Raw genomic sequence first — 13840 nt, forward strand, 5'->3', positions numbered from 1 at the left:
AGCACTACCAAAAACTAAACCATATGACTTTCATAAATCTAAACAAATTGGCAAATATCAATTTTTATACAAAACCACCCCCAGTGCTATGAAGATTCCCTCCATGGCACTGAACTATATCTGTCACTCTTTTCTAGTGGCACTAAGAAAACAGAAACAACCTCTAAAATCTTGCTGCAGGGGAGGTCAGAATCAGATGTTGCCTATGGAAAATTTTATAACAGCCATATCTAAAACTCTGTAGTGCTTTATCTGGAATAAACACCTCTCCTCCTTCAGTAAGTTACGTCATCTCCTTCGGAGCAGGTTTCCTCTCTTTGTACCTAACGTACACCATTGCAACTGGCACGTTGTGCATCAGAAGAGATCAGCACTTCAAGAACTGCCCTCTCTGTCAACAGTGCAGAGCTCTTGCTGAGCCACTGGTCATACTCAGTGCTAATACACAATAAACTAAACCATTCCATACTCCTTTCTTGTCATTGAACCATTTTTCTGTACAGGCTTGTGCTTATTTTTAAAAGCCAGTCGTCGCACAGATGCTGCTAAAATTCCTGCAGAACAGTAGGTTCTTGCCTTGGGACTCTCTTTTTCTACGTACAGTAGCAGAAAATTCTTGAGGTCATTCATTCAATTCCCACAATTTTTAAAATAATCAATTGTCATGGTTTAACCCCAGTCAGCAACTGAGCCCCACACAGCCACTCACTACCCGTGGTGGGATAGGGGAGAGAATCGAAAGTGTAAAAGTGAGAAAACCCGTGGGTTGAGATAAAAACAATTTAATAATTTTTAAAAAGACATAATAATATTATAACAACTAAAAAAACAATAATAAAAAATTGTAAGGAAAAAAAAAATACAAAGAGAGCAAAAAATAAAACCCAAGAAGGACAAATTATCCAAATGAAAACAATTACCCCCCAGCAATCCCAGTGGTCCTCCGCCAACCTCCCCCCTAGTTTTATTGCTGAGCATGACGTCATATGGTATGGAATATCCCTTTGGTCAGTTGGGATCATCTGTCCTGGCTATGTCCCTTCCCACCTTCTTGTGCACCCCCAGCCCACTCCCTGGTGAGGTGGGGTGAGAAGCAGAAAACAGCCCTGTGTTATCCACACTGTTTCCAGCACAAATCCAAAACACAGCCCCATACCAGCTACTCTGAAGAAAATTAACTCTATCCCAGCCAAAACCAGCACAGCAATTTATATTATGATCTTCTCCATGGTTTTTCCTGGTACTGAGGTCAGACCAACAGGTCTGTCGTTTCCTGGGTCTTCCCTCTCGCCCTTCTTGCGTACGTTGGAATTATGTTGGCTAGCTGCCAGTCAGTGGGGACCTCCCAAGGCTCCCCAGACCTTTGGTAGGTGATCGAGAGGGGTCCTGCCGTGACATCCCCTAGCTCCTCCAGTACTCTGGGATGAATCCCAAAAGGCCCCGTGGCCTTGTGAACATGCAGCTGGTACAACTGGTCCCTTTCAATTTCAAGGTGCACAAAGGGACTGTGCTGCTTTTGGCTGGGAAAGGGTATAGTCCTTTGCAGCCATCCCATGGGAAGAAATAGATCTTGGTAGGAGTAGAGGTGGTGTCAGGACTGACTATGGCTACAGCTGTTAGCACCACCACCGGAGATCAGACGGTCCAAGCTTTAAGAAAGTGGTTTAGTATTTTACCCACTCCCGAGAGCATTCAAAGAGCATTCTTGCAGAGTGGTGCAAGACTGGGCTTGAGAGGAAGGCATCAAATGGGTGTTCCATACACCATATTATCCTCAGGCTAATGGTATAGTTGAAATAACTAATGCTTTGATTAAAAGACATGCCAATGTCTCACGCCACAACTGGGACATACGATTACCACAGGCAGTCTTTATTTTTAACAACTGCTGGGGAAATTATGGAAACCCAAAAAATTCTACGGGACCATTAATGGGAGACGACCCTATACTGGGCAAAAAAGGGACCAGTTCCCACTACAGGCGTACATGGGTCAACCTGTCATGGTGAAGCTACCCTCCTTCGCATTGCACCCATGACCCTGGCAAAGCCCAAAGCCTTATATGCCTGGGACGCTCTGGACGGGAACGGGAAAACCCACCGTATTAATGCTCAGTGGATAAGCCCTGACTTCTAACCCTGAAGCCTGCGTTCAAGCCCGAGGCCCAGCTCTGTGTTTTCTTAGAGGACAATGGAAAAGCGGACTGCCTTGGTGCTCCTACTGGCAATGGTGACAATGACCAACAGAAACAACCAGGACCTGGGCAGCAATATGGTAGCAAAAATGATCGTAGGATTTGCTAGAATGATGAACTTAACCTCTGTAACGGTTTGCCTGCCCACACCCAAGTCAGCAGAAGACCCTTTACCAAGTTTTGTGTAGGACATTAACGTATCGCCAAGAAAGAAGGCAAGAATGGGGATAAACAGGTTTTCTGTTCACCAGCTTGGGGCAGCTCCTGTGCCACTGGACCTGGGGGGTGAGGGTGAGACAATAGAACACCAAGAGTGACGGACCCAATTCCTTGGGCCATTGCAGGTGTCGTAGTTTAACCCCAGCCAGCAAATAAATACCATGCAGCCGCTTGCTCAACCCCCACCTCTGGTTGGATGGGGGAGAGAATCGGGAGGGCACAAGTAGGAAAACTCACAGGTTGAGATAAAAACAGTTTAATAATGGCAATAAAACAAAGTAGAACAGTAATAATAACAACGATAACAACAACAATAACGGAATATATACAAAGCAGGCGATGCACAATACAACTGCTCACCACTCGCTGACAACGTGTCGCAAACAGGTAGCGAGCCACCCCCTTCCCCCCCAATTTTTATACTGACCATGATGTCACATGGTATAGAATACCCCATTTGCGACCTGGGTCAACCGCCCTGGCTATGCCCCATGCCCCAGCTTCCCCTGCACTTGGCAGAGCATGGGAGGCTGAAAAGTCCACAGTGCAGCACCACCCAGCAACAACCAACGCATCAATTGGCCATCAACACTCCTCTCATACCAAACCCAAAACACAGCACAGCCCCACCAAGCTACTGGGAAGAAAGTTAACTCTGTCCCAGCTGAAACCAAGACAGTATCCACCCCTTGTTCTATAACATCTACGTCATGCTCAGGTCTCACATTTTCCAATACTTTCCAATTAACCATCACCACTTTTCCTGCCTTTTGATATATCCACACAGATATCATTCCCTGAGTCCATGGGCCATCCCCCTAAAATGTCCATTCAGTCCATTTAATCCATGACTTTGGGCTCCATCTGTCATAACAGTCTTTCAGGGCAGGAGAGACGGTGTGTGGTGTTGGACTGGGGCATCCTGAAGCCAGGTCTGGTTCCATTATCGCTGCGCTCATCCGGTCCTGTCATGGTGGCACTTTGCTCGGTTTCATCAGAGTTCATTCTTCATTAATCTGGGTGATGTTTACTGCTATACCATTGATATGACATATAGCAACCATGGAAATGATGACATACAGTATTATACAGTATCATACAATTCAGTTCCTTGGCTATTTTCACCCAAAATCAAATCCCCTTGAGGTCCACACTGGACTTGCCCATCCTTTCGCAGTACCCACCAAGTGCACCCAGGTCCTTGAGCAAAAGCAATCCCACGGATGGGTTTTCCCTTACCAGAGGCAGGAGTAACCCAGACTGTCTTCCCCAGCATATTTCTTATGTGCACGACAGGGACTTTATCTCCATCTACAGTACGTAAGGGTTTTGGTTGGGCAGGGCAGCTCGATTAACAGGTTCCCTGGTCTTGACTAACCAGGTGGCTTTTGCTAAATGTGTGTCCCAATGCTTGAATGTCCCACCACCCATTGCTCTCAGCGTAGTCTTTAGCAGCCCGTTGTATCGTTTGATTTTCCCAGAGGCTGGTGCATGGTAGGGGGTGTGATAGACCCACTCAATGCCATGCTCTTTGGCCCAGGTGTCTATGAGGGTGTTTCGGAAGTGAGTCCCGTGGTCCGACTCAGTTCTTTCTGGGGTGCCATGTCGCCATAGGACTTGTTTTTCAAGGCCCAGGGTGGTGTTCTGGGTGGTGGCATGGGGCACAGGGTATGTTTCTAATCATCCGGTGGTTGCTTCCACCATGGTGAGCACATAGCACTTGTCATGGCGGGTTTGTGGGAGTGTGATAGAATCAATCTGCCAGGCCTCCCCATATTTGTATTTCAACCATTGTCCCCCATACCAAAGAGGCTTTACTCACTTGGCTTGCTTGATTGCAGCACATGTTTCACATTCATGGATAACCTGTGCAATAGCGTCCATGGTCAAGTCCACTCCTCGGTCATGAGCCCATCTATATGTTACCTCTCTTCCATGATGGCTCGAAGTGTCATGGGCCCATGGGGCTGTAATTAATTCACCCTTATGTTGCCAGTCCAGATCCACCTCAGACACTTCCATCTTAGCAGCCTGATCCACCTGCTGCTTGTTTTGATGTTCCTCAGTGGCCCGACTCTTGGGTACGTGAGCATCTACGTGACGTACTTTTACAGCCAGGTTCTCTACTCGGGCAGCAATATCTTGCCACAACGCGGCAGCCCAGATGGGTTTACCTCTGCGCTGCCAGTTGTCTGCTTCCACTGCTGCAGCCACCCCCACAGGGCATTTGCTACCATCCATGAGTCAGTATAGAGATAAAGTACTGGCCATTTTTCTCGTTCAGCAATGTCCAAGGCCAGCTGGATGGCTTTCACCTCTGCAAACTGATTTGGCTCACCTTCTCCTTCAGCAGTTTCTTTGACTTGTCATTTGGAGTCCATACAGCAGCTTTCCTCCTCCCATGTTTTCCCACAAGGCAACAGGACCCATCAGTGAACAGGGCATATTGCTTCTCGTTTTCTGGTAGTTTATTATACAGTGGGGCCTCTTCAGCACGTGTCACCTCCTCCTCTGGGGATATTCCAAAATCTTTGCCTTCTGGCCAGTTTGTGATCACCTCCAAGATTCCTGGGCGACTGGGGTTTCCTATTCGGGCCCGTTGTGTGATCAGTGTGACCCACTTACTCCACGTAGCATCGGTTGCATGATGTGTAGAGGGGACCCTCCCTTTGAACATCCAGCCCAGCACCGGCAGTCGGGGTGCCAGGAGGAGCTGTGCTTCAGTACCAACCACTTCCGAAGCAGCTCGAACCCCTTCATATGCTGCCAATATCTCCTTCTCAGTTGGAGTGTAGCGGGCCTCGGATCCTCTGTATCCCTGACTCCAGAACCCTAAGGGTCGACCTCGAGTCTCCCCTGGTGCTTTCTGCCAGAAGCTCCAGGTAGGGCCATTCTCCCCGGCTGCGGTGTAGAGCACATTCTTTACATCTTGTCCTGTCCGGACTGGCCCAAGGGCTCCTGCATCAACTATCTCCCATTTAATTTGTTCAAAGGCTTGTCGTTGCTCAGGGCCCCATTTGAAGTCGTTCTTCTTCCTGGTCACTCGACAGAGAGGGCTTACGATCTGACTGTAATTTGGAATATGCATTCTCCAAAAGTCCACAACGCCTAAGAAAGCTTGTGTTTCCTTTTTGCTAGTTGGTGGAGACATGGCTGTTATTTTATTAATCATGTCCATTGGGCTCTGATGACGTCCATCGTGCCATTTTATTCCTAAAAACTGGATGTCCTGTGCAGGTCTCTTGACCTTACTTTGTTTTATGGCAAAACCACCCTTCAGAAGGATTTGAATTATTTTCTCCCCTTTCTCAAAAACTTTTTCTGCTGTGTTGCCCCATTTAATGATGTCATCAATGTATTGCAGGTGTCCTGGAGCCTGTTCCAGTGCGGTGTGGATCAGTCCATAGCAAATGGTAGGGCTGTGTTTCCACCCCTGGGGAAGGTGGTTCCAGGTGTACTGGACGCCCCTCCAAGTGAAAGCAAACTGTGGCCTGCACTCTGCTGCCAAAGGGATGGAGAAGAACACATTATCAATGTCAGTTGTGGCGTACCACTTGGCTGCCTTTGACTCCAGTTCCTATTGGAGTTCCAGAATGTCCAGCACGGCAGCACTCAGTGGCGGCGTGACTTCGTTCAGGCCACTAGAGTCTACTGTTAGTCTCCCCTCTCCATTGGACTTTCACACTGGCCATATGGGGCTGTTATAAGTGTGAGCGGGTCTTGCTGATCACTCCTTGGCTCTCCAGTGGATGAATCAGCTTATGGATGGGACGCAGGGAGTCTCGGTTGGTGCAATATTGCCACTGGTGCATCACTGTGGTAGTGATTGGTACCTGCTGTTCTTTAACCCTCAGCAGCCCCACAACAGAAGGGTCCTCGGAGAGACAGCCCACCAGTACCCTTTTGGGTCCTTGAAATACCCTCTCCTGAGGTAGTCTATGCCAAGGATGCACGGAGCCTCTGGGCCAGTCACAAGGGGGTGCTTCTGCCACTCATTCACGGTTAGGCTCACTTCGGCCTCCAATACAGTTAACTCTTGGGATCCCCCTGTCACTCCAGAAATACAAATGGGTTCTGCCCCTTTAGAGCTTGATGGCATCAGGGTGCACTGTGCACCGGTGTCTACGAGAGCCTTATACTCCTGTGGGTCTGATGTGCCAGGCCATCGAATCCACACAGTCCAGTAAACCCGGTTGTCCCTTTCCTCCACCTGGCCGGAGGCAGGGCCCCTCTAATCCTGGCCATAATATCTGTTTCTCACTTCTTGCAAACGCGAGTCAAGAATTTCTTCATTACAATTACAATCCAAAGTAAGATCAGCCTTTCTACTGTTTCTGGGGAACTGTTCACTGGAAACTGGACCATCGTGAGACAGGTTTTTCCTGAAAACTGGAGCAGCATTTTTCCTGGGAGAACCCCCTTGTGTCATTGTTTTTCCTTGCAACTCACGTACCCATGCCTCTAGGGTCAAGGTAGGTTTTCCATCCCACTGCCTCATGTCCTCTCCGTGGTCACGCAGGTAAAACCACAGGGTGCCACGAGGTGTGTACTTTCTATATCCTCTCTCTTGAGCAGAAGAACGCTGACTCCTAATGGCTGAGATACAGGTCCGTACAGGTGGAGAATAGGACATATCCTCTTTGAGTTGCTGGACCTCCCGGGACAGTTTCTCCACAGCCGAGACAAGGGAGGAGGAGAGAATTTCTTCGTATTCCCAGAGTCTGCCAACCACGTCATCCACTGTTGGTGCTTCTTCCTCTTTCCAGCACAGTACTGCCAATGAATTGGCATGTGACGCTGTTGCACTCCGTACCAACTTCCTCCACATGGGTCGCGTGCACTGGACTTCATCCGGATCTTTGGGCATTTGGTCGTTGTCCAGATCACTATAAACCAGACTGAGGACCTGTGTCCCTTTTCCAATCGCTTTGTCAATGCCCCCTTCCCTAGCAAGGGATCCCAGCTGCTTCCCCTCTAATTCCAGGCTGCTGGCCCCATTATCAGAGGAGCCAGGTAACAATGTGCTCACCTGGATGACGGCTTCCACATATCTCGTAGCTCACTCAGGGATAGGGATCAGGTGGTTTCATCTCATTTATGAGTTCTTCCTCTTCCTCCTGCCCTCCTCCTGATGGCCCTGCTTTTCCATCATCCCTTTCTAAATGACCTGACTTTTGCCTCCAAGATTTCTTCTTCTGTACAGGGGTGACGGATACCAGCAAGGGTTGGTCCTCTGGTTCAGCTGTAGTACCTGTTGCTGGGGTTGGAGGAGCCGCAGTCGTTTTGTCATCGCATCCGGAGACCTTCTTTCCCCCTTGAGGGTTCTGAATAGTTTTGAACAGGGCTCGGTAGGCATGGGCCAGGCCCCAGCCCCTTGCAGTAATCTGGGTCTCTCTGGAATTGCCAGGGTGACAGCATACATTTTCCAATAATTTTACTAGTTTTTCAGGATTCTGCACTTGTTCAGGGGTGAAGCTCCAAAACATTGGAGGTGACCACTGTCCTAGGTACTTGCCTATGCTTTCCCACACACCCTGCCACTCAAAACTATCCAGCCTCAGGGCAGATCTCTGGGTGGTATCCTTAAATAGTTTAAACTTAAACAAGGCCTGAAACATATTCAGAAGACATAGCAATAGGAACACGCTGGTTTCAGCATCCCAAAGATATCCAAAATCTTCCAGAGCTATTGTAATCAGCCTGGAGGAGAAGGGGAAGGGGAAGGAAGCTATCTCCCCTGTAAATTGGCTCTCCGAGGGGAAGGGGTAAAAAGTGTAATTATTAATAGTTTCCAAAGATAGCTCCCGAAGAACAGGAATGGTGGCAGTGTGTTATCAACATTCTCCTCATACTAAATCCAAAACACAGCACTAGGAAGAAATCTAATGCTATCCCAGCGAAACCAGGACATAGATGATCAATTACAGCATACCAGTAGAATGACTATTCATAATTGAGCCGTGTTAGATCTGATGCTGGTAAAGGAGAAAGGCGTATGTGGAGTCGTGAACCTCTGGGTAGATGAGTGCTGTGCCCACAAGCCGAATGTGTCAGGACCCCTTCAAGACCAGATCAACAAAATGACAGAAGTAGCAGAGGACTCAGAGGCAATTGTTGCTGCACTGGGGACTAATTGGTTGGGGAAAGTTTTCGATGTGTTTGGGTTTTCTTTGTCAGGATGGCTAACCAGCCTTCTCCAATCTCTGATAATGGTAGTAGTTGTGATTGTTGTGATTTGTATTGTTATAACTTGTGTTAAAGCGCACAACAATGAAATCTATATTAATCTGTTTGTCTAATTGGTGTTCCTTTAGACTCTGTTGGTACAATTGATGTTCCAGTACGACCTTAAACTGAGAAATGAAGATTCACGGTGAGCACTGACCTCACCGAGACTGCGCTCCCTTTTAACTTTGGAGGCAAGAGGTGACTGTACAACCACTCCAAGGAAACCAGTCGAATGGTGACTGTGGTCAGGGGGTGGATTGTGTGGCGGGTGCACCCACCCCAATCAAAGACCGTAGGCATCAGGACCACTGCATCCTTAATTTCATGCCCTTAATTTAGCGCCTTTAAGGTGGCAAGTACCAACCATCACGTACACAGTTTGGGTCAGTAATTATGGTCATGTATACACCTTGGGCGAGGAGTAAGAAAGTTAAGGCCCTCAGCCACTCAGAGTTGACCACAGGTCAGATTCAACTGGGGTATAAATGGAGCCCCACCAGAGGGCAAGTTGAGTGGGTCCTCCTCGGAGCAGCGGGACTGCAGTCGGGGACTCTCCCCTTGGGTCGGGACACTGCCCAAGGAACCTCCTCAAGGTTGAGAGCCCTCATCTTATAAGCCAGTGACTGTGCACATTTTAGATGCTCATTTCTGAACCCGGCCGTGAAGTCTAAATTCCCTGTACACCATCCTGAACCTGTGGTTTAGTGATGTTGTCGGAGTGTTGAATGATTTTCATGAGCCTCATTTCAAGTTACTTTGCTGCTAAACAATTTTTGCTTAAATCAAGTTTATTTTTGAATCTATCACCTGCTTAATTTGATTTTGTGAGCCTCCACAACATGGGGACACTGCAAGGCACAAGGGCATGGAAGAGATGGTGGGAAAAGGGACTACTGGGGGTCTCCGGTCCAGGCTCCCACCAAAGCCTGGGGAATCACCAACCGCAGGTCGGCTGTGACTTTGTAGAGCTGAAACCTGAAAACCTCCAAACATGGAGAGCACAGAGAGTCTCTGGGTGTCCTGCTGCACTGCAGCATCACCCTCCTAGCCAGTTTTTCCTGAGGCCCAGTCTGAAGCCCCCAGGAAGAAGCTTGTGGCTGTTGTCTCTGCCATACCATCTGCCATTGCAGAAGAGCTTGGCTCCACCACCACTCCAGGCAGGTGTCGCCTGCTTTTAGACTGCCCTCTGCCTCCCCTTCAGCAGACTAAAGAGGCCCAGTTGCCTCAGCCTCTCCACACAGCTCATGTGCTTTAGGCTCCTAAGCCCATGGTGACAGACTTCCTCTGGACCTTCTCCAGTTGCTCTATCCTCCTTTCAAAATGGGAAACCCATGGGCTCCTAGGGCATCCACCAGAACTTCCATGCCCTTCTCCTCAGAACAATCCTCAGCCAGTCAGGTCCCAGCCTGTCCTGATGCACGCGGTTCTTCTGACCCGGTGCAGACCTTGCCCCCTTTGCCTTTAAAACTTCAGGAGGTTTCTGTTGGCCAAATCCCCATGTGTGTCAAGGTCCCTCTGGACTGAAACTCCAACATATCTGCAGTTAAGGTTTGTGGGCAGTGTCTCAAACAAGATAACAAGATGGGGAATTGCAGGACACTACAAGTACTGAAAGAGAATGATGTGCTTAATGGAATTGCTAAACAAGCTTGAAAACCAGCAACCATCTCAGAAATGCCAAAAGAGGGAACGAAAGAAGAAATGCACGTCCAATGGGGAAAGGTTTCAGAGGGTAGGCTGTTCTTTTTGGAGGGTATTAGGATAAGAAAAGAGAAGCACTTGTAATTTCAAGGAATGAAGAGAGAAGCAAAGGATGCTGTTGGCCGCCTTTGGTGATGGCTCCTGTTTTGCCTAATGAAATCCAAGGACCACCAGAGCTTTTCCCACAGAGCTGCTACCAGTCACAAAGCCCCTGGTCTCTGTCATTGCACAGGATTGGTGCACATCAAGGCAGGACTTGCAAATTTGTCTTTACTGGACATCATGATGTTACTTTTTGCAAATCCCTCTGGCCTTTCTTTGTCCTTCACGATGGCAGGCCTGACCTCCACTGCAGAGTCTGCTTTCCTCAATATAGTGTCAATCTACAAATGCGATGAAAAAGCACTCGCTCATCTCCTGCAGGCCATTAAAAGCACGTTAAAGAGGGCAGGTGGCAGTACAGACCCCTGCAGGACCCTACAAGCTCGATGCCTGCAGGCAGAGTACCACGCATTGATCACGTCCCTCTGAGCCAGACCATCCATCTGGTTATTTACCCATCTACTTATCCACCCATGCAGACCACAATATCCGAACTTGGGCACAAGAATATTGTGGGTGGGTGATGTGGAAAACTTCACTGACTTCCAGGTTAAAAGACAACCACTGGTCTCCCTGTGTCCTGCAGTCCTGTCCTTTCATCACAGAAAGCAAAGAGGATGGTGAGAGACAAGCTAAATCCAGTAAATCCAGTCACCTTCTCTTTCAGACCCCCAGAAATGGGATCTGAGGGAACACGATCTGGGGCACAGCCTTCCGCTCCTCTGCACATCCTTGGGGCAGTTTTGAAAGGTGCGTGCAAGGTTTGGGTGCTGCGAGTCATCAGGGAATCCCCACAGACACCACCACCTTTGAAAGATGATGGAGAGTGGCTTCACTGTGACATTGGGCTGCTCTCTCAGCTCCCTGGGATGCCGCCCCTCCTGTCCCCTCGACTGGTAAGGATTGCGTTGGCTCAAGTGATCCCTGACTTGATCCCCATGCACCGCTGCTTGATCTCCTCCAGAGTCCTGCCCTGAGTCCCAGAGGCCTGGCAGACCTTGCTGGGGAAAACTGAGGCAAAGAGGACACAGAGAACCTCAGATCTATCTCCTCCTGCTCTCACCACATTCAGCAGTGGCCACACAGCATCATTGTTTCTTCTTTAACTGTGCCTGAAGCAGTGAATGCTCCTTCTGGTGCCCTTCAATGGCCTTTCAAGTTCAGAGGGAGTTTCGACCTGGAGCCTTGCTGAGCTTGGAGGATGCTGTCCTTGAAGAGCAGCTGTCCTGAGCTCTGCAACCATGTCACAGCTCTGTCTCCTCAGGACCAGCTCCAGCTCTTCCTGCCTGTGGCCCTGGCTGAGGCCATTGCTGCACGTTTGGGCTGAAGCCCTGCAGCTGTGGAAGCAGGCAAGCTCGTCCCTGCCCTAAGGAAACCTGGTCCCAAGCGCCCAAGACCCCCTGTGTGCAAAGGCTTTGCTTCAGAGCAGAGACGTGGCGTGGCCAACAGAGAGCTGAATGTCTTTCGAGCCCTAGGACTACAAAGCCACACTGAAATGCCTATTTCATTCACGTGAGGATATCCCCCCAGCTTGGAGAAATTAGGTCTTTGCTTGTCACCTTCCTGGGAGTCCTGTCTAATGCTGGGACAAAGAAAGGGGATTCTCATGGCCAAGTCTTCTCCTGAGAGGAGAAGGAAGTGTCTCTGCGCAGCTGAGGGAGGGAAGATCAGGGATGACTTCAGGCTGTTTCCCAGCAGGTTCCCCTGGAGCCCCAGGGACCCCTCGAGGGAGCCGCGAGGGGCAGAGCAAGTGCTGCCTTGGGCTGGTCCTCTGCTGCTGAGCTGGGCTGGGCTCCTGGAAGGAGGGAGCTCCTGGCAAGTGGGCAGTGCTGCAGAGAGACAGCTCTGCCCAGGAGCAGCTCCTCTGCAAAGCGCAGCAGGGCTGAGGGCACTGCCTGCAGGCAGCGAGGGGAGGGAGCGAGGCAGAGAGAGCGTAAAGGCAGTCTGGAGTGGGAGGATGCTGAGAGCTCACTGCAGGGAGAGACCTTCACAGCCCTCTACATGGTAAGTGCCTGGGTGCAGGATAATGTAGCTGGTGTTCCTGGAGGGATATCCAAAAGCTGGTACATGCCACAGCAACTATGATCTTTCAGGAGGACTCTCACAGCTTCCCTGCTGTAGAGGAGGAGGATGTGCTGCAGAGCAGGGCTTCCCTGCTGCACCGTCAGAAGGAGAGGGCATGACGGCTGCCTTCTCCCGGGCACTGCTCCAGGGTGTGAAGGCGTGTGTGCAGGCAGGGGTGGCCAGGGCTGTCCTTCCGAGCAGGGTCCCTGTGCCCCAGGGAGCTGAGCACCAGGGCAGGGACTCTGCCGCCTGCCAGGCTCAGCACTCAGCCTGCCCGGGGAGCTCTCCACGATGCTGTGGGGAAAAGCTGTGGGTGGAAGGAGTGAGCCCCGGCAGGGCAGGGTCCTTCTGCTGTCCAGAGGGTGCAGCGTGGGTCAGGGCTGCTCAGGCTTCTCCATCAGCCGGAGGACAGTTGCAGAGGGTCATGTTAAAGATGGGTGTCGAGGTAGGGGATTACCTGAAAGGGAAGCAGTGTGTGCTTTGAATTTTCTCCCCTGGGTTGTCTGGGTGGGTAGTGGGAGATGGGAATTGATTGCTCTGCTCTGGAGTAGGCAATAAGACCCCAGTTCTCGTTAGGACTTGCCTGAGCTGCTTCCTAGCCCCTGCACACACCGAGATGTCCCTGGGCAGTGCCCTGCTGCCAGGAGGAGTCTGCAGGGCAGAGCTGAGCACGCAGCAGGGCGGATGGGCTCTGTGAGCATGAAGAGGGAGGAGAGGTGAGGGCAGAGAAACAGGTCCTGGCCCAGAAGAGCTCCAGGCAGCAGAGCCATGGGCAGCGAGGAAGAGAGAACTGCTCCCAGAAAGGCCATGGCAGGAGGGGTTCAGGCACCTCCCTGCCATCCCCTGCAGTGCAGATGCTTTCCCTGGAGCAACCCCCTGCTCTCCTCACTCACACAGCAGAGCCTCTGCCCTTCATGTCATGGACACTTGGCCATGAGTTGCCTTCCCAGCAGCCTGACCACCAAAGAGGAGAAAAACTCAAGCCTCTGACTGGGTCTCCCTCTCCTGCCTCCCTTGGCAGGGGAACTTTGGCACGTTCTCCTCTCCTCCCTGCCGCCCTTGTTCTTACTGTGACACTCACTGCTGTGGGGGGGTGAGGATTCAAGTGCAGCTCAGACACCAACGCTGTGTCTACTGTCATGCCCGTCTGTCCGTGGAGGAAAAGCATCCAACTCGCACCCTGTTAACCTTTGGGGCTCTGGGTAGTGCAGGGTGTGCGGCTGGCACATATCTCACCCTCCTTCCAGGACACAGCAAATTTAGGAGGGTTGAGTCTTTCCTTGGGAGGTCCTGCTGGGCTGCAGGCTGCCCGCCAGTAGGGCAAAGCTCTCC

This window comes from Calonectris borealis, unplaced genomic scaffold, assembly GCF_964195595.1.
Source record: "Calonectris borealis unplaced genomic scaffold, bCalBor7.hap1.2 HAP1_SCAFFOLD_66, whole genome shotgun sequence".
NCBI lineage: Eukaryota > Metazoa > Chordata > Aves > Procellariiformes > Procellariidae > Calonectris > Calonectris borealis.